Here is a 21432-nt window from a genome sequence, read left to right on the forward strand (position 1 = left end):
CTAAGGAAAGCAACAACAACTAAAAAAAAACCAAAACAAAGCAACAACAAATCCATATCTTACAAGTTAATACTATAAACACTAATACAACAACAAGACATTGACTTCCACCAATCCCACAACACTTCCTTTATCTCTCATTGTGTCTTCCTGTTTTTCTTCTCTATCCTAACGTCTAGATATAAATCCCTCTTTCTTATCCTTTCACGTCACAAGGTTATTCCAGACTCCAAATTTCTGTCCTCGAACCTTGACTTCTGAGCTATTCATTTAGGCATGCCCATTCTTTTTTTTACTTCACTTTTTGGTTTTTGTCTTATTATGTCTGTCAATTTGGCTAATTCTAAGTATTCTGAAACCTTACATAACCACTCTCCCCTAGTGAGTAACTGATTCCCTTTCCAATAATTAGCCACCAGGATTCTTGCTGCAGATGTTGCATATAAGAAAAATCTAGTTTTGTCTTTTGGAATATCGTCATTTAAAATTCCTAAAAGGAATTTTACTATATGATATTCTTAATATTTTCTTTATTTCTCCGTGGATCATGCTCCAAAATTTCCCAATTTCGGGGCATGTCCACCACATATGGTAGAAGGTTCCTTTTTGTATCTTGCATCTCCAGCACTTATTATTATATGTTTTATTTATTTTTGCAAGCCTTTCTGGTGCCAGGTACCACCTGTGATGCATTTTCATATAGTTCTCTCTTATTAGGTAACATGCTGTAAAATTTATATTTTTTATCCATAGTCCTTCCCATTCATTATATTCAATTGGGTGGCCCAGATCTTGTTCCCATTTTTTTAATAGCGTTTCCCTTTTCCTCCTTTTCTATTTTCCCATTTTGTAACAATTTATATATTTTTGAGAGAATCTGTTGGTTGTTATATAAGATTTCTTTCTCCCATACCGATATTTTTTTATCAAACCCCTTAAGCTTATTATCCTTCTCAAATATTGTTTTTAATTGGAAATATTCTAACCAATTCACCCCCTCTCTTTTAATTCTTCAAATTTCTTTACTGTTGGGCAATCTTTTATCTCTTCTACGAGTTCCCTATATGTTAGCCAGCTATCTTTCATATTGCTTCTATGCAAGGCTGATGACTCTATAGGTGATAACCACCAGGGAGTTTTGGCTGTTACTATTGTTTTATTTCTTTCCCAAACTTTGAATAGGGCCTTTCTCACCAAATGATTAGTGAATCCTCTATGTGCTTTTATTTTATCATGACCCAGATAGCCATGCCACCCGAAAACTTTGTCCCAGCCCTCCAGGTCTAAGATTTCAGTATCTGGCAGTAACATCCAATCTTTCAGTCATGTCATGCATGCAGCCTCAAAATACAGTTTGAGGTTTGGGACTGCGAACCCGCCCCTTTCTCTAGGCTCCATCAGTACTTTGAACCTTACTCTTGGCTTCTTACCTTCCCCGATAACATTAGAAAGATCCCTTTGCCAACCTTTAAAACATTTTGTCCCGATAATTATTGGGATCGTCTGGAAAAGGAAGAGCATTTTTGGTAGAATTGACATTTTTTATCAAGGATATCCTTCCCCATAAAGACAAGTTCAATTTATTCCATTTATTTAGATATCCTTTTATTTCCTTCCACTTCTTCACATAGTTATCCTTGTACAAATTGGTATTTTTATTTGTGATCCAGATCCCCAAATACTTAACTTTCGTGGTGATTTTAAGGTCTGTTACTCTTTCCAATTCTTCCTGTTCCTTTACCCCCATATTTTTTGTTAATAATTTAGATTTTTCTTTATTTAACTTAAAGCCTGATACTTCTCCATACTCAAACAATTTCTTTAGGGCTTCTTGTATACTTTCTTCTGGGTTTTCCATAGTAATGATTACATCGTCCGCAAATGCTTTAACTTTATATTGTCTACGGTTCAATTGCAAACTACACGCGGCTTTTGTGGACCTGACCTCCGCTTTTGACTCCATCCCTAGAGATAGGCTATGGCAGAAGCTTAGTTACACCAACATAGATAAGAGACTCCTCCACCTTCTTATGGAAATTCATAATGACATATCGGCCAGAGTAAAATTTGGTCCTCTGGGAGCTCTTTCTGATTCTTTCCCTTTGAATAAAGGGGTCAAGCAGGGCTGCCTCTTGGCCCTTTTCTATTTAATTTCTTCATCAATGACATCGTTACAACCATGAAGGCCCTAAACCAATCTGCCCCCTCTTTACAACAGCTCAAGATCCCCATATTACTCTATGCGGACGACATGGTGATATTGTCTTTAACCAAGCAGGGCTTAAACAACATGCTCAGAGGGCTCATGACATACTGTGATACCAACCCCCTCAAAATCAATTTCGCCAAAACCAAAATTCTTACTTTTGGCACGAAAACTCGGAAGCCATTCTGGAATTTTGAGGGCCACTCTATTGAATATTGTTCAGCATTCAAGTATTTGGGTATCACTTTTCAGCATGGGCTTAGCTGGTCAGCACACCTAAATACGACCATCCTGGCTGCCCGCAGAACCATCAAAGCCTTGGAGAAATTCTTCTATGCAAAAGGCGGCCAGTTGGTTCCACCAATCAGAAAAGCATTTATCAGCAAAGTCCTCCCGATGTTACTGTATGGGGTTGAAATCTGGGGGTGGAATATAAAAACACTACAACGGCTCGAGATTCTACAAAACTCTTTTGCACGAAAGTTACTGGGTCTCCCCAAGGGCTCGGTTGCTGCACAGTTAAGAACAGAACTGGGCCTCCCTTCCATTGTTGCGAGAGCCCACATTAGAATTATTAGTTTTTATTGTAAATTAATCAAAGCCCCAGGTTCCCTACTAGCCAGGCAAGCCTTTTTAACTTGTTCTCACAGCAACAAATGGTCCAAGGCCATGGAGACTATTACTGCACGCTACTCCCTCCCAGATCTTGACACACTGTCATCTTGGGACCAACATAAAATCTGGGCCTGAATTCTTACAAGAGACGAGGCCATGGACCGGGCACAGTCCACCTCAGCTCGCCTCTCCACGTGGCTCCCTAAAGTGAAAGTGGTAAGATCACTTGCCAACTACTTGATAGACCTGACGGAGCCCAATTTGAGAAGAGCGTTTACCATGGCCCGTTTCCATTCTATACCCACGGCCTTCTTGCAGGGGATTTACTCCAAGACCCCTATTACTCAGCGTCTATGTCCATGCACAATGAATGAAGTAGAGGACTTCATACATTTCTTTTTCTAGTGCCCTATTTATGAGACAATAAGAACTAAGCTCCTCCTCTTGATCCCGTCCACCATCACATCTAAGGAAGACTGTTTGAAATCGCTTCTTGTGGACGCAAATCCCCAAATTTCACGGGGGGTGGCAATCTTTATAGTGCAGGCTTCGAAACTCAGGGCTACTCTGACTGGGTAGTGTGTCCTAGACCTGGACCTGTTTTAATTCTTTTTATTACCTTTTATTACCTTTTTAACCTATTGTGCCGAGCCTATTTTGGGGCCATTATATGTTTTATATACATCCGCTTTTTAGATTCCCGGCGCCGACAACTAAATCTTTACATTATTGTCTTAGGGTAATTTAAATGTCATAACGCCAGCAATATCGTTTTGAACTCTGTTTGGTTGCTTGTCTCTAGCATTTTTGTCTTATCCTGCTATGGCTGTATGCTAATGCAATAAAGGTTTTGATTGATTGATATATTGTCTATTACCTAGACTAATCCCCTTTATTTTTGGGTCCTTTCTTATCGCTATTAGGAGTGTTTCCAGCGTCATAATAAACAAAAGTGGGGATTGAGGACATCCTTGTCTGGTGCCTCTTTCAATTTAGAATTCTTCAGTTATTTCATTGTTAATTATTAACTTAGCTTTCTGGTTTTCATATATCGCTTTATTACCATTCAAAATTTTGTTCCCAAGTTTCAAACTTTCCACAGTGTGGCCCAGAAAATTCCAGGCCACAATGTCGAAGGTTTTCTCTGCGTCCAGTAACATTGCCACCTTCTTACCAGGTTTCATATCAATATATTCTAGAAGATCAATCACTATTCTTGTATTATTTTTTATCTGTCTCCCTGGTAAGAAGCCATTCTGATCCTTGCCTATTATTCTGTTCAAGCATTTTTTTCAATCTATTTGCTAACACACCTGCAAAGATTTTGTAATCAATATTCAATAGTGAAATTGGCCTGTAGTTCTTTATAATATTTGGGTCCATTCCTTGTTTTGGTAATACGATTATCCACACTTCGTGCCAAGAGTCAGGAATTTCCCCTTCTTCCATTATCTCATTCATGATCTTTTAAAGTCTAGGGGTTATTACTTCTTCTAGTTTCTTGTAATATATAATCGGTATTCCGTCTGGACCTGGTGATTTCCCAGTTTCCATTTTCCTTATCACCTCTCTTATTTCTTCTGAGCTTATGCACGAGTTTAAATTACTAAATTCCTTGCCATCTATTTCAGGGATTTTGTTTTCTCTTACATACTCTTTAATTTTATTCTCATTTTTGTCTTCCAACTCGTATAATTTTTTATAAAAATTCCTAAACATCATTTTTATTTGGTCTGGGTCTGTAATTTCTTTTCCTTGTTCAATAATCTTATTTATAACCCTTTCGGCTTGTTTCTCCTTTGTTAACCAGGACAACATTCTACCAGGTTTATTTGTCGATTCAAAATACCTTTGTTTTGTCCATTTTTGTCCATTTTCCACCTCTTTCTTTATTAAATTATTTAATTGGGATTGTAAAATTTTAATATTTTGGATTATACTTTCTTGTTTTGGATTTTTCAACAGTTCTTTTTCCTTCTCCCTTATCTGTTTATTTATTTCCATAGTATCATTTGCTTTATCCTTTCTTATTCTTGCCATTTGTTGTATTCCAATTCCTCTCATATAGGCTTTACTGGTATCCCAAAAGATTTTCCTGTCTGTCCCATGTCTCTCATTAAGTTCAAAAACTTCCTTCAACAATTCCCTCATTTTATTCACCTTTTGCTCATCTCTCCATACCTCGTCATTCATCCTCCACCTCCCTCTCGTATGTTTTTTAAATCTTATGTGTGAAGTAACTGGATTATGGTCTGAGAGAGATTTATTCAGAATCTCTGCTTTTACCAAACTCAGTGTCAATTTTTTCAAGGCCCAAATTGTGTCTATTCTCCCTCCCGATTTTTTATCTTCAGAAAAATAGGTAATATCCTTTTCAGTGGGGTGCTTCAATCTCCAGGTATCAAATAAATTAAGATTATCTGTCAGATGGAAGAACGATAATGGTAGTCTGCCTGAGTTTGATTCCCCCCCCCCTCTCGGTTCTATCCATTTCAATAGATATAACTCCATTCATATCTCCCATCATAATTATCTTTCCATTCTCGAATTCCCAAAGCTTCTCTTCCAATTTTCTGTAAAATTCGGATTTATTATTATTTGGAGCATACACTCCTACCACTATTATCTTTTCTTGATTTATTTGTATTTCTACTCCTACTATTCTACCTTCCTCATCTTGAAATATTAGTTGTGGACATAACGCTGGTTTTACATAAATTACCACCCCTCTTTTCTTTTCCGCTCCTGTGGCTATAAACTCCAGACTCAAGTTCTTGTTTTTTAATACCCATATATGATCTTTAGATACATGGCTCTCTTGTAGACATATTATATCCCATTTTCCTTTCTTTAAGGTACATTCTACTTTGTTCCTTTTCAGTTTACTGTTCAAACCATTAATATTCCAGGAAATACACTTAAAGGCCATACAGTTTTATTAAATTTATATGAACTACTTTAAAATCAGGAGTAGTTGGCAAAGAAAAGGAAAAAAATATATAAGGACACAAAAGGTAGAAGTCGTTATAATAATTCTAGCTTTATCTTGTTTCTTCTCGCTCTTGGAGCCTTTCTCCTCCCAGCTCCTCCTAGTACTTCCTCCAAAAAATTCTGGTCTCCTCCACCGATCTAAGGGTTCTTCTTCTCTCTTTATATGTAAAGGTAAGTCCTTCGGGAAATTCCCACCTAAACAGAATTTTATTTTTCTTCAGCGCTGCTGTTAAGAATCTGTAATTATCTCTCCTCTTCAACAACCTGGTCAGGATCTCCTTCATAATCTCGATTACTTTGCCCTCTATACACAAGGGATCAGTTCTATTCTTTAACAGGATTTTTCCCCTGAGTAGCCTCGAGTTCAGAAATACTAAACAATCTCCTGGTCCCTTTTTGTTTCTTGACTTGTTCACCTTAATCCTAAATATTTTTTCAAAGTCCAAAGATAATTCAGCTTCCTCAACCCCTAACCAATCCGCCAGTTCTTTCAATAGTTTCGTTGTAATTTCTTCCTCCTGGTTCTCTTGAACTCCTCAGAAATGTAATGACATCTCCTTTTGCTTCATCTCAAGGACAGCGATTTCATCCAGGGTCTCTTCCTGAACCTTCCTCAGTTCCCTCTTTGTTTTTCTCTTGGAGTTTCCTTGAATCTCTTTGGTCTGCCTGGATTTTTTTCATGGCTTCATCTTGTTTTAATGACTTATTCTTTATCTCCTGCACCGTCTTGTCTAGCTCTTTGTTCTTTGTTGTCAGTTGGTTCACTTGATTAGAAAGGTCCATTATTAATGTGGATTTTTTCTCAATCTTAGTGCCCATACTCTCCACTTTTCCATCTAAGATTATATTTCTCCATCTAGGGTGCTTATCTTGTCTTCTAGGTTCTTCTCCATTCTTTCCATTGCCAATAATATCTATTTGACGTCCATGTTGCTCTCGTTCTCCACCATCGATGTTCTCCTTGTTTGGTTAGAGGCTGAGGCTAGACCAATTGTTGTCTGAATCTTCCTCGATCCCATTGAGATGCCTTCCTAGCAATACCTCTTTTAAAATAACAGTTTCATGTAGTCTCTACGCTTCTTTTATTTCTGGGAGTTTCCCTTGCTTCACTTTTTATACTTCCATTTCCACTTTAAAAAATTTCCTTTTTAAATTGCTCTTATATTGAGTAAGACCAGGAATCCTCTTTTGTTTGGGTTATTTGAATTTTTTAGGTTGCATGTTCTTTCAAATTTAGCTAATATATACAAACAGTGTTCATTTCTTTATTATATCAGTTTATTTTTGTTATTTCCTGTTTGCCCAGTAGGTGGAGCTGCTGCTATACTTAATTGCCTTCTGTCGATTTTACTCTCTCTTTCACTTCTTTTGCCACTAGGCGTCCCTCTAGTTTTTTCTGCACTCTGTTTTCTCTCCTCTGTTTTCCCCTTTCATGTGTGCAGGGTGACTCCTTAGCTTCTCTTCCTGCTTGTCTTTGTTCGTGCCTGCCTTTGTTTCCGTTATGGCGGGGTTCCTCCACACTGACTCATTCACCCTTCTCCTTCCCCTCACAGCCTCTTCGTTCCACACAGCCGACCCAGAGTATTTCATCCTTATTTCTTTTTAATTGAAGGCTCTAATTAAAAGCTGCAACTTTATGTAAGTAGAAGCTGCTGGTTTTCCCCCTTTCTCTGCTGTTTGAGCAGTCTCTGTCTCAGCAGTCTCAGCAGTCTCTGTCTTTGCTGTTTTAAAACTCTCTGCTGGGTTATACTCACTCTTATAAGGCACCTTTGTGAAGTTTAGTAACAGTTACTGTTAGTGCTGTGGGGATTGGTCCCCTTTCACTCTTGAAAGCTTACTCTGTATTTTATATATTCTTTGTTTCTGCTGCCTCCGCCCCTGTGCTCTGCCGATAACCAGCAGTTTTCCAGTTTCCAGTTCTTTATAAGGGGGGCGGGCGGGGGTCTCTTTATCTCCAGCTTTAAACTTATTGGAGAGTTCAGTGCTTCCTCGCCAGGTTTGGAGACATTAACACCAGAGAATGGCTCTGCCCCTTAGCGCTGAGGTTCTCCCCTTGCTAGCTCCTCGGCCAGACGTTTTTAAATGGATTTTAAATGGTTTTGGGGAAACCCTTTAAATGTGCTGCCCTGGGCTCTGTATTCAGGATCCCCACCTGAGCTCGGGAAAACGCACGCCTCCTGTTTCCCCTAAGTTTTCTCTGGCGTCTGGACTGCCTCGAGCTGCCAAGAGCACAATCCTTCACCCGTACTCCGAGTGCACTGTTATATCATTTGAATTTTATTGTCCTGTATGCTGCTTTAGATATTTTAAATAAAACTTGGGAGTACAAACATTTTAAGTAGGAGCATAGAAAATTGCCTTATACCAGGTCAGACTATTTGTGATCTTAGGCGATTCATGCTCCCTCAACATTAACTGCAATATAGGAGTAATATACAGGCCTACCTTAAATGGTTATTGTAAAGTTAACTGAGATAAGAGATGTAATCACTTTGGAACACTGAAGAAACACTAAATATTATGATTGTACAATCATTTTTTTAAGGGGAGGGGGTTGACCAAAGTTAAGGTGGCAGGGGTGTGATGGCCTGGGAACCCCAGCCTGCACAGGATTCCCTGCCTCCAGAACCAGCTGAGTCGGGGCTGGGGCATGAGCCTGAAGGATCCTCACCTATGCTGGATTCTCAGGTGCAGGCACCAGCTGAGTCTGCTCTGGCTCCTGAGGTGATGGAGGACCTATTGCCTGCAGGTGCTCCACTGTCAGCCCCGTCAGAGGCGGCTGAGGTTGCCTCTGGGTCCGGTAACCCTCCAGCTTCTCCTGAGCTGCAGAGGCTCAGGGCAGAGAGGCGGAGGGAACTAAGTTCCCACAGGAGGAGTGCTCACCTCCAGGCCAGGAGAGGCGAGTCAGAATTTATTTATAATGGCCAGATTGTTCTGTTGCTCTAAGTCCTTCAGACGCTGTCCAATTAGCCTTTTTGCTTTAATAAAGCCCGTCATGAGAAGCTGATGTGGGTGGAGTCCGCAGGAGAGGAGTTTTTGGTGCACAATTTTAAACCACGCACTTTTATGGGGGTCTTATGTCACTAAGGGCAGTAGACCGGGTGGATTTAAATTTAGACGGAGCCAATAATTAAGAATTCTTTGCCAGGACCGAGCTTCTACAGAGGGAAGACTTGCCTCCGGTCGTAATGCTGCATTCGGGACACAGGGTGGTACAGAAAAGTTCTGCCTTAAAAATTTGGATTGGACAGTTTCAAGAATGCTACAATGATTACCCATCCAAATTTGGGCCCCGTAAAGTATCTGCGCCAAAGATTTGGCTTGAAAAAGTTTTAGGGCTGCTGGGATGTATTTGCTGCCCTTCGTATGGAAAAAACAGGACACCATCTTAGCACTTTGGGCTGCTTTTTCTTTAACACATTTTTGGTGTACATCCCATGACCCCGATGCCCAGGTATTTAAAGGCTTTAACCTGCTCAATTGGGTAATTGTCCATGCTCCAGCTATGTGATCTATGTTTCCTTGCAAAAACCATGACTTTGGTTTTCTGATAGTATACCACCAGCTGTTCTCTCCTGCAGTATGCTCAGAATTATTCTAGCAACCTTTTTAGGCCTATTTTTGTTCGGGATAGGAAGACTGCATCATCAGCATATAAGAGCACTGAGATCGCTTTTGTGGCTAATTTAGGAGCATGAAACTCCGGAGATGTTAAGCTTTTAACCATGTCGTTGATATATAGGTTAAATAAAGCTGGGGCTAGAATGCAGCCTTGCTTAACCCCCTTGGTGGCTGGTACAGGGCCTATGAGTTGGCCATTTGTGGAAGATCTTACGTACAGCACAGTATCTTTATAAAGGCCATTAATCAAAAATAATAATCTTTTATCTATACTGGATGTATTTAATTTGGCCCAGAGTCTTACTCATGAAATTGAATCAAAGGCAGCCTTCAAATCAATGAACCCACGGGTTTTCTTGGCGTATTTCTCAATAAGATGTGCTAAGACAAAACAGTGATCTATGGTAGATCTATCTTGCCTAAATCCATCTAGCTCCTCCACCAAGATAGCCTCAGCATCCATCTAACTAGTTAATTTGATATAGAGATGCTGCCTGCCAACCTAGCAGTTCAAAAGCACCCCCGGGTGCAAGTAGATAAATAGGGACCGCTTACCAGCAGGAAGGTAAACGGCGTTCCGTGTTCTGCGCTGGCTCGCCAGATGCAGCTTGTCACGCTGGCCACGTGACCCGGAAGTGTCTGCAGACAGCGCTGGCTCCCGGCCTATAGAGTGAGATGAGCGCACAACCCTAGAGTCTGTCAAGACTGGCCCGTACGGGCAGGGGTACCTTTACCTTTACCTAATGTGTGATTTATAGCATCTGGACCAGAGGAATTATTCATTTTGTGGTCTGATGCTCTTTCATGTTGTTTGCAATTGTCCACTAGGGTCAAAAGGAGCCCATTTGTTATCGCTAAAAAAAAATTATATTGAGGAGGTCCGTGCATATCTGATGTATCTGGTCCTGCAGGTACTCGCCCCACACTTCTATTCTGTTTTCTTTAGAAATGGGCCACTGGCTATGATGGTTTTTTCCAGAATGCTGGGATGGCCTTTGAAGCTTATCATCCATTGTATAAGTTGTTTTTGTCTTCATGACATTTTCTGCTAAGGAAATTTCTTGAGCCAAGCTTGTTGAATGGTTTGTACTCTCTTGGTCTATTCGTAGTTCTTTGAGCTGTATTGACCAGTCCAGCACAGTGGGAGGCAGGGGGATAACCTCATCCAGGGAGCTCTCACTCTGGACTCTCTTGCTCACTTCTTTTTTTTTTGGGGGGGGGGACTGGTGATTTTGCTTTGCCTCCTTCGTGGCTCTGTAGAGCTATGAGGCAAGATTAGCATGATACCCAGATCCTTACAGTTCTTCCTGGTAAGGACCATAATAGATATAGGGCATGGAGTAATTGAATATCAGCTGTTTTCTAATAACCCTCTGTTCCGGGGGAGTTTAACCTTGCCTTGGCAAATGCCAGAGTCCAGGTGCTAACACTTAAAGAGAATCACTAGCGAGGGCAGGGTTTTACAATAGTTGCCACTGAAGCTTACTGATATCTCCGACAGACGATAAGATAACAGCTGATGCCAAATGGAAGTTATTAAGCCAAACTTGCTTTCAGTTCCTCAGGTAATCAGCCGGTTCTAGTTTCTAATTGCGACAGAGGAATCGGCGTCTTCGCATAGAGAAGTGTTTTAATCTCGTTTGCTAATAAGCCTCTTTGCAATATTTATTACTGGAAGCAGGTTGTCGAGCCTCACTCAAAATAAAGTTGTGAGCCTTGTGAGGCTGTAGAAACTTATAGTGTTTAATAATGCCTTTCATTCAGGGGGGACGGGAAGAGAGCTCAGCTTCCTGCAACTTCCTGCAGCCTCGCAATGGAGGTTGTTAGACCGATAAAATAACAGGGTAGAACATAAATCGCAGCTTTGAGAAGAGCTCTAATAAAGCATTAAAAGGTAGAACGGGGAGGCAGATAAACTGGTGCCGAGAGATAGATTAGGAGCATAAATCTTGCCTTCAATTAAGGGAGGAGGCAGATTCACCTTGTCTCCTCCATGTTCTTTTCCAAAGGGATTCATAAATAAAATTGCCAGAATACATGGCTTTCCTGGCTGTTTATGGAACAGAACCCCATCCCTATAGGAGTTACTGCCATTCTTGGTACACCTGTGTCTAACAGCACCGCATAAAGCTTTATATACAATATTATAAAAGGATGCAACCTCCATTGCTATTTTAAACAACTTTGCAATTCATGATATAATACGGAAGCTCTTGTAAATTTCATGCTTGTTGCTGCTGTATTTCATAATATGTTCAGATGCATCTGGGTAAACTGGGTAAGAGTTAGATTCTTGTGGTGATCTGGAACCCTTTTAATGTTAGCATTTGGATAGCTTGGGATGGAGTGCAGGGATCAACAAGGAGCAGCAATCAGAATTTTGTACTTGGGAGTGAGAGACATGGGTTCAAGTCAGTTTGGTCACAAATTATGTGATCTTAGCCAAACTCATCCACAGATCTCCTCCGCCTGTAAAATAGGTGGAGGGCCCACCACTCAAGGCAAGAAGAGATAAACATTCTAAATACCTTGTGACACTGCTTTACTGCAAATATGTGCATACAGCTGCAATGCTTATTCAATTACTTAGATCAAACTAATTTTGACTGACCAAAAAGATAATTTTAATCCACCCAATTAATTGAGGCCAACTTTTTACTTATATGAATGGCAGGTCATAAGTATCATCTTAAAAGAGGCATATCCGAGAGAAAATGATATTGGAATACAGTGCCTGCTACAGCAAATGCATACATCAACTAAAACCAAAGCAAGCAAGTGTTCTCTCGCTTGTATGATCCTCTTTTTTTTCCTTCATAGGCAACCTTATGAAGATTTTATCAATTGATTTAAATTTACACCTTTCATCATCTTAATATTTTTTTAATCATGTGAGGAAAGTACTACTGCAGCCTGCCAGAAGCAAGCCCCTTCTTATTAAATGTTATTAGCTGCTCTCTCTTGGGAAGATGGAAGTTACATCCCAGGTTTTTCACTTGGTTTGGCCATTTTGCACCTTTCTGGAGAAAAGGCTAATGCCAAACTTGAGTGGAGAAAAATGGAGAAAGGGTGAGAAGAGGGAGAATGGAGCAATGCCTTAACAGCATACATGTGAATCATCCGGTGAGAGATTAGTAAGATGGACAGGGGTGGAAAGGGCTTATGCAATGGGTCATCTCAGTCCCCCTCCCCTAGTTTCAAATGCTGGTGTTCAGCTCTACAATATTCAAATTAACACCAGAGTAGTTGAGCATCTGGTAGCTCTTGAGTCAAATCTGATCCTCCATCAAGAGTGCAGGAAATAAATTTATTGAAAGAAGAAGAAAAGCATCCCCGAGGAAAGCAATACCCTGAGAGGACTCCTCTTCCTATCACTGGAGTCAAAGCTGTGCCCAAACCAGAATCTGCACCTGAATGCTCATGATTAAGGAAATGCAGGCCTACTAGCCTCATACTTCCCTGTGCTGATTCCCTCTCAGAAGCGCTGTGCTGACAGAGCATTCTTAGTTTCCTTTCTGCCCTCTGGAATAGGAAGAAATCAGGAATGAATCTGGCATCAGCAGCTGCTTCATTGTTCTAGTTGTTGGGTAACTCTCTCTGGAGCTTCTAATCGCTCATCCTGAGAGTAGACCTGTTGTTTTCTGTGCTGTGCTGTTGATCCATCCCAGAATGGATGGGGAAGCAGTGACTTGAAGAGATGCTGTTGTGAATCCTCACATGAGCATCTAACAACCCTTGGGTCAAATTATGTCTTCTGCATGGTAATGCCTACCGTCTTCCCCATCCTGCCAACTCAAATACAAATAACAGTTCCGAAGGAATGGCATTTGCTATAATATGACTTGCTGCATGCCATTCAGGAGCCTTGGCCTGCCCACACAACTCAATTGTCAAAAGCAGCCCTCCTGAGAAACTAACATACCAGGGTTACGAATAAGGATGTCAGAGAATCCCACCAGAAACAGAAATGTCAAAAGTCAGCAGCAAAAACCACACAAGCAAATACGAGCTGTATTTACTATTGTATTTTGTTGTTTGAAGACATTACAAAAACTATTACATTATTTATTGCATTGTTTTTGATGCTTCCCTTACATTTAAATGCACTCAAAATAATTGCACATGTGCCAGCCATAGCGGATGGTGAGATGAATAGCACAGGTTTTAGAATAAGCCAAACTATAGCAGAACAGAAACAGTGCTGATTGTAACACACTTAGGACAGGATGTTTCCTTACATTCCCAGTTACAGAGCACACCTCTAAATATATTTAGGGGAAAAATTAAGTTGCCACTATACTTCCAAAACTGAGGGGAAAGCGCCCCCCCCCCAAAAAAAACCCCTCAAGGTTTATACTCCATGCTGATACCTTCTGTTACAACACCTCTAATTTTAAAAAACAAAAATACATGAAGTGGGTTTTCAAGTCCTCTATTACACACACACATAGGTGGCGCTGTGGGTAAAAGCCTCAGCGCCTAGGGCTTGCCGATCGAAAGGTCGGCGGTTCGAATCCCCGCGGCGGGGTGTGCTCCCGCTGCTCGGTCCCAGCGCCTGCCAACCTAGCAGTTCGAAAGCACCCCCGGGTGCAAGTAGATAAATAGGGACCGCTTACTAGCGGGAAGGTAAACAGCGTTTCCGTGTGTGGCTCTGGCTCGCCAGAGCAGCGATGTCACGCTGACCACATGACCCGGAAGTGTCTCCGGACAGCGCTGGCCCCCGGCCTCTAGAGTGAGATGGGCGCACAACCCTAGAGTCTGTCAAGACTGGCTCGTACGGGCAGGGGTACCTTTACCTTTTTATATAGGCATGCGTCAAATACTAATCCTTGTGACAGAATAGGAATGAACAGAGTGAACAATAGCTGGTTCAAGCAAGCAAACCAAACCACATACTACTTAACCAAGAAAATGAAACAGAAAGAAGTGGGGGGGGGGACAACAAACAGAACCAAAACACCAGGATTTTAATCCCTCCCCATCACAGTTTACTCTAACACATGGATAGGCAAACTAAGGCCTAGGGGCCGGATCTGGCCCAATTGCCTTCTAAATCCGGCCTGCGGACGGTCCAGGAATCAGTGTGTTTTTGCATGAGTAGAATGTGTCCTTTTAGGGGGCCCGCTAGGAGTGCCTTGGAAGATGGCCGACAATACCATCTCTCCGGCTCACACGAGGCAATTAAGAGGCTGATGATGGGAGTAAATCAGCCTCCCGAATTCTTCCCAGGGGATAGGAAGATGCTGCCTCGTCCGCGGTTGCCCATAAATCACCCCCAAGTTCGAAAGAAGGAGGGGGTGGGGGCACTGGACGGAAAGCTCTCGAGTGAGTTCTGGATCTCCCAGACGCTACTTCTAAGAGCGACGCTAGTTGCATTACTTAAGATAAAATAATTGGATATAAAAGTAACTGCACATGCTTCAAGCTGTAGATAGTTATGCAAATGAAGGATCGAAAGTGACGTTCAGTGATTGGATAGTTTGTATGCAAATGAAGGATCGAAAGTGACGTTCAGTGATTGGATAGTTTTAGAAAGTTGCTACAGTAACTGTTGTACTGGAGCTCTATATAAGCAGGCTGACTGAGCCCTTCAGTTAAGTTCTGTTCTGCCTCTGAATAAACAAGAGCTGTTTGAAGAATCGCTGTGTTGTCTGATATGTTCGCCCACAACTTAACACTGGCGACAAAGGTGGGGTCGATGGACATCAGAGCACAGCCAGATGCGGCCACTCTCTGAACTGAGCTGAATCACTGAACGAAATCACTGAACAGAACCAATTCAGAGCTGACTGTTCTGGCTAGAGCACTGTGTTCCATCCATCACCCTTCACACTGGCATCGGAATCATGGCTTCACTTGTTCCTCTACTGCCGTTTGCGCCAGCCTCTGAATCATGGGACTCCTACCTCACTCGGTTCTACTGCTACCTCCAAGCCAACGAGCTGACAGCAGTATCAAAGGAACGGAAGCGGGGCCTCTTCCTCAGCCTCTGTGGGCCTGAGGTGTTTGAGATGGCCCGAGCATTGGTTGCGCCTGAAGCAGTCCAGGCAACACCATGGGACACGATTCAAGAGAAGCTCCGCAACCACTAAGCGCCAAAGCCATCCAAGATTGCTGCCTGCCATGCATTCTACCACCGGAACCAGTCAGAGGGGGAGTCAATTAACAACTACACTGCCACCCTCCAACAAGCTGCAATGCACTGCGAGTTCCGAGACTTAGACGATGCCCTGATGGATCGAATCGTCTGTGGGGTCCGGGACATCCGTCTGCAATGGCGTCTCCTCGCCAAGCCAGACCTCACGCTGCAGAAAGCCATTGAGGAGGCCGTGGCCTCGGAAGCTGCCGAACGCTCCACCCAGGAGATCCGCAAGGCCAGCAGCCCGCGTCTTGCTAGGAAGCCAGTTCCAGTGCATCATGAAGAGGCCAGCAGTGATGAGGCATCCTCCAGTGAAGATGATGACGTGCACCAGACAAAGCGGGAATACAGGAAGTTACAAAAGAAGTCCAAGGGCCAATCGGAATGTGCCGGCTGCGGAGGCAACCATTCCCGTGCCAAGTATTGATTCAGAGATGCCATCTGTCATAAGTGTTCCAGAAGGGGCCACATCGCTAAGGTCCGCCGATCGGCTCCGTCTGACACCCCCCCTTCACCGACTCACAAGTCCAAGTCTTCACTCCAGTCCGCCAAGGAAAGCTGTTTCGCTCTCACCAACTGCCGCTGCCCGTCTGGAACCACGATTGGCCAAAACAATTCGCCTACGTGACGCAAGCTGAACGTCACGGTGCTCATTGAAGGAGCTCCATGTGACATGGAGATCCACACCGGGTCTGCCCTGTCCATCGTGTTTTGGAGCACCATCAAAAGACTGGTACCCAGAGTGTCCAAGAGGCAACTCGACTCTCACCATGTACACCTGAGAGACTACCAGGGAAACGACATTCCCGTGGTAGGCGTTGGCCGGTTCCGGATCGCCTTCAAGGATTTTTCGGGCCTGCTCCTACTGGTGGTGGTCGAAGGTCAGCGGCCAAGCCTCCTAGGGCTAGACTGGTTTGATGCCCTCGGCCTGGAAGTCACCGGCATCAATTGCATCTCTAACGCAGAGACTGAGGGTCTGGTCAAAGACTTTGCCGAGGTTTTTGACGGCACTTTGGGGCAATATACAGGTACGCCCATCTCCTTTAGCCTTGATCCACAAGTTGCCCCCATCAAGCTAAAGCTAAAGCCGGGTACCCTTTGCTCTCAAGGCTAAGGTGGACGAACAACTGGACAAGCTGATTGCCCAAGGAGTTTTGGAGCCGGTTGACCATGCCAAGTGGGAAACCCCCAATGTCACGCCTGTCAAGCCGGATGGGTCGGTGAGAATCTGCGCTGACTACAAGTGCACGATCAACAAGGCACTTCAGCAGCACGCTTATCCGGGTCCTATTGTCCAACACCTGCTGCATTCCCTGGGTGAGGGTAAGGTCTTGGCTAAGCTGGAACTTGCCCAAGCCTATCAACAACTGCCCGTCGATGATGCCACTGCTGAAGCCCAGACGATCGTCACCCACCAAGGGGCATTCCGTTGCCGCCGGTTGCAGTTCGGAGTGAGTGTGGCTCCTGGCATCTTCCAAAGCTTTATGGAGCATCTCCTGCAAGGGCTTCCAGGCGTGGTACCATATTTTGATGACGTCTTGGTGTCCGCAGACTCACACCAGCAGCTGTTCGAGCGCCTCCGTGCCGTACTGACCAGGTTCCAGGAGGCCGGGCTCAAGGTAAAGAGGGAGAAGTGCCAGATCGCCGTTCCACAGGTGGAGTTCCTGGGCTATCTTATTGACACCTCTGGCCTTCACCCGACCACATCCAAGATCCACGCTATCCAGCAGGCCCCCATCCCAAAGAACAAGACGGAGTTGCAGGCGTTCCTGGGACTGCTGAACTTTTTAAACATGTTCCTGCCCCACAAAGGCACTGTGGCTGAGCCTCTTCACCGACTCCTCAGAACAAAGACACCTTGGTCCTGGGGTCATCAGGAGACGGCGGCCTTCAACGCGGTCAAGGCTCTCCTTTCATCGGACACTGTGTTGGTACAGTACAGTGAAGCCAGGCCACTGGTCCTTGCCTGCGACGCCTCACCTTTTGGCATCGGCGCTGTCCTTAGGCACCGTTTTCCAGACGGAAGAGAAGCACTGCTCGCCTACTTTTCCAGGACGCTATCTCTGACTGAACAGAATTACAGCCAGCTCAACAAGGAGGCACTGGCACTTGTGGCTGGAGTGAAGAGGTTCCATGAATACCTCTACGGCAGGACTTTTGACCTCATCACTGACCACAAGCCACTCCTGGGCCTCCTCGCCGGTGATCGTCCAACTCCACCGGTCCTCTCGCCACACATGCTGCGATGGACTGTTTTCCTGGCTGCCTACCACTACCGGCTCGTCCATCGCCCGGGGAAATCGATGGGCCATGCTGACGCCCTCAGCCGTTGCCCTCTTCCAGCGTTTGTGGAAGACCCGGCTCCTGCTTCATCGCTCCTCCTGAGTGAGGATCTTCCGGCAGTGCCTGTATCAGCTGCCACTGTGGCCTCTGCATCTGCCCAGGATCGCACCATCAGCCGTGTGCTCAACTGGGTGTGGAGGGGGTGGCCACAAGGGCCTTTTGCATTGGAGTTCCAGCCGTTCGCAACCAGACAACACGAACTCTCGGCTCATCGCGGCTGTCTGCTGTGGGGAGACCGCGTCGTGATTCCCCAAAGACTCCGTAATCGTGTCATGGAGGCTCTGCATGTTGGCCACCCGGGAATCGTCAAAATGAAGGCATTGACTTGGTGTTACGTCTGGTGGCCTAACATGGACGGTGCCATCACTGCCTGGGTTTCCGCCTGTCAAGCGTGCCAAGAATTGAGGCCGGCGCCACTGGCAACTAAGGGACACACCTGGGAGACGCCCAAGACACCCTGGTCAAGGGTGCACATCGATCTGGCCAGCCCCTTTCACGGCCGGACCTTTATGGTAGTGGTGGACGCCTATTCCAAATGGCTGGAGGTGGCCCTGATGCCCTCCACCACTACCGAGGCCATCATCCGGGTGCTGCGAGGCCTCTTTGCGACGCATGGGTGTCCTGATGTCCTTGTCTCTGACAACAGACCACAGTTCACGTCAGGCACTTTTGAGCGGTATCTTTTGGGACTGGGCATCCGCCATGCCCTAACGGCACCATTTCATCCATCCAGCAACGGGCTAGCAGAGAGAATGGTGCGCTCGGCAAAAGAGGCACTGGCGCACCTGAACCGGGGAGATTGGCACGAGCGAGTCGCCGAATACTTGTTCGTACAACACATCACCCCTCATGCGGCCACAGGGCGGAGTCCTGCTGAACTGCTTATGGGCCACCGCCTCAGGTCCCCGCTCGACCGGCTGCACCCAGACTTTGCCGTGGCCGAACGCCCAGGCTGTGCCAACGCGCCACGGTCATTTGTTCCCGGAAACCAGGTCTTTGCCCGGAACTTTGTGGGGGACATTCCTTGGGTGCCAGCCACAGTAGTGGGAGTCACTGGACCTTGCTCGTACCAGGTGGCACTCGAAGACGGATGCTTGTGGCACCGGCACATAGACCAGCTTAGGCGCAGGGTTGGGGACTTGGACACTACCGTGGTGCCCCCAACTGCGCTTGTGGCTCCGGAACAGACACTTACAGATGGTGAGGCTCCACCTACACCTCTCTCACAAACTGCGGGCGTGGAGCCGAACCAAGCCACTTCAGAGGGTCTGCCAGACTTACCACAGACTCAGACCACTGCCGTTCCTGACATTCCGCCAACTCCACTTGCGAAGGTTCCACCCACAAGTCCAAGGGACTTGGTTTCAACGCCACCTAGGGTCGCACCACAGCCTCAGCAAGAATTGTGTGGCCCCCCGGACTTGGCTACCAGTCCCCAGCGGTCTGGCAGAGTTTCCAAGCGCCCAACTTATTTAAAGGACTATGTTGTTGGACATGTATCACTGTTGGTCTAGGTATGTGAAATGTAACCGATATGCTTTTGTGCCTAATTGAACCATTACGTGTAGTGCTGCATATAAGGAAACCATTACAATTGTAACTAACGCCTTATCTCGGTGGGGAGGGGTGTTATGTACTGAAGTTCTCACCCTGGGCCAGCAGGGGGATACTGTAGATAGTTATGCAAATGAAGGATCGAAAGTGACGTTCAGTGATTGGATAGTTTGTATGCAAATGAAGGATCGAAAGTGATGTTCAGTGATTGGATAGTTTTAGAAAGTTGCTACAGTAACAGTTGTACTGGAGCTCTATATAAGCAGGCTGACTGAACCCTTCAGTTAAGTTCTGTTCTGCCTCTGAATAAACAAGAGCTGTTTGAAGAATCGCTGTGTCGTCTGATATGTTCGCCCACAACTTAACATTAAGAGTGATGGGATGGACCAGAGATAACATCAAAGAACAACAGCGATGTCGGTATGTTGAAACGGAACGGAAAGGGGGGGGGGGGAAGCTTCTTCTTCTTTTTAATACGATACTACCTAACAACCCCTCCCCTAGAAGAACTGTCACACGACTGATAGCAAGTGAGTTTGGAAAATAAACTGTGTGGAAATAAAAATATTAATTAAAGGCTTTGTTTTTGGGAAGATTTGGAAAGAAAATGAAAGGCTCTCTGGTGACTCAGTTACTAATCGGCATCCTCCATTATGATACAGACTATGTTGCGAGTTTAACAGTCAGAGGGGGAGGTGAGCCATGCTTTGTTATCATGTTTGGATTGTATGTTTGACCTGGCAAAATCTCCCCTGGAAAGGCTGATTTATGGTGCAACTGGTCTGGGAAAATTAAGGAGCAGATGCTTAGATCTTATTTCATCGGAACTGACAAAAATGGCGCCTGCCGCCTGAACAGGACTTTTGGATCAGCGTGTGATGATTTACTGCAAACAAGAGACTGGAGAGCCTTACAAAGTTCACACAGAAACATAATAATGCTTGCCTCTAACTCGCCTGTGGAAACAACTCAGAGGCTATTAAAAAGAAAAATGATAACAACAAGAAGATTGGAAGATGGGACTTGTGAACATCAAAAGCAGCAGAAATATGAGATGATTGGACCCTTACTGAACTTGAAGCATGGGAACACCCAACAAAAAATTAAAATTTGGTGGGGGGCCCGCTAGGGGGGCCTTGGAAGATGGCCAACAATAACATCTCTCCGGCTTACACGAGGTAATTAAGGGGCTGATGATGGAAGTAAATCAGCCTCCTGGGGTCTCCCCAGGGGATGGGGAGACACAGCATTGTCAGCGGTTGCCAATAAATCACCCCCGAATTCAAAAGAAGGAGGGGGTGGGGGCACTGGACGGAAAGCCCTCGAGTGAGTTTCTGGATCTCCCGGACGCTGCTTCTGAGTGCGACCTAGTTGCATTGCTTAAAATAAAATAATTGGATGTAAAAAGTCAATGCACATGTTTCGAGCAAAGGAAAGGGTGTTTTATCTGCTAATTAAATCTACCACTGAGAAGTTAAGAGTGATGGGATGGATTGAACAGAAGACTACAGCAAAGAATCACAGCTATGTCGGTATGTTGAAACGGAACGGAAGGGGGGGGGGGACTTCTTTCTTTTTCAATATGTTTTACCTAACAACCCATCCCCTAGAAGAACCGTCACAATGATTTATAGCAAGTGAGACTGGAAAATAAACTGTGTGGAAACAAAGATTAATTAAAGGCTTTGCTTTGTGGAAGATTTGGAAAGGAAATGAAAGGCTTTTTTGGTGACGCAGTCATAAATCGGGATCCGCCATTACGAGACAGACTTTGTTGCGAGATTTACAGTCAAAGGGGGAGGTGAACCATTGTTCTGCTATCTTGTTTGGATTACATCTATACGGCAATATGCTCCCTGGAAAGACTGATTTATGGAGCAACTGGTCTGGGAAAATTAATGAGCAGATGCTTAGACTTTATTTCATCGGAACTGTCGAAATGGCGCCTGTGGCGCGAATAAGA

At 44.5% G+C, this 21432-nt stretch overlaps 1 pseudogene; it reads right to left on the reverse strand.

Moving 5' to 3' along the window:
- Window positions 1-5745: 5745 nt before the first annotated feature.
- On the reverse strand, window positions 5746-6631 carry LOC144326301 (uncharacterized; annotated as a pseudogene).
- Between the last annotated feature and the right edge of the window lie 14801 nt (window positions 6632-21432).

Source organism: Podarcis muralis, chromosome W, assembly GCF_964188315.1.
Source record: "Podarcis muralis chromosome W, rPodMur119.hap1.1, whole genome shotgun sequence".
In the NCBI taxonomy this organism is placed as follows: Eukaryota; Metazoa; Chordata; class Lepidosauria; order Squamata; family Lacertidae; genus Podarcis; species Podarcis muralis.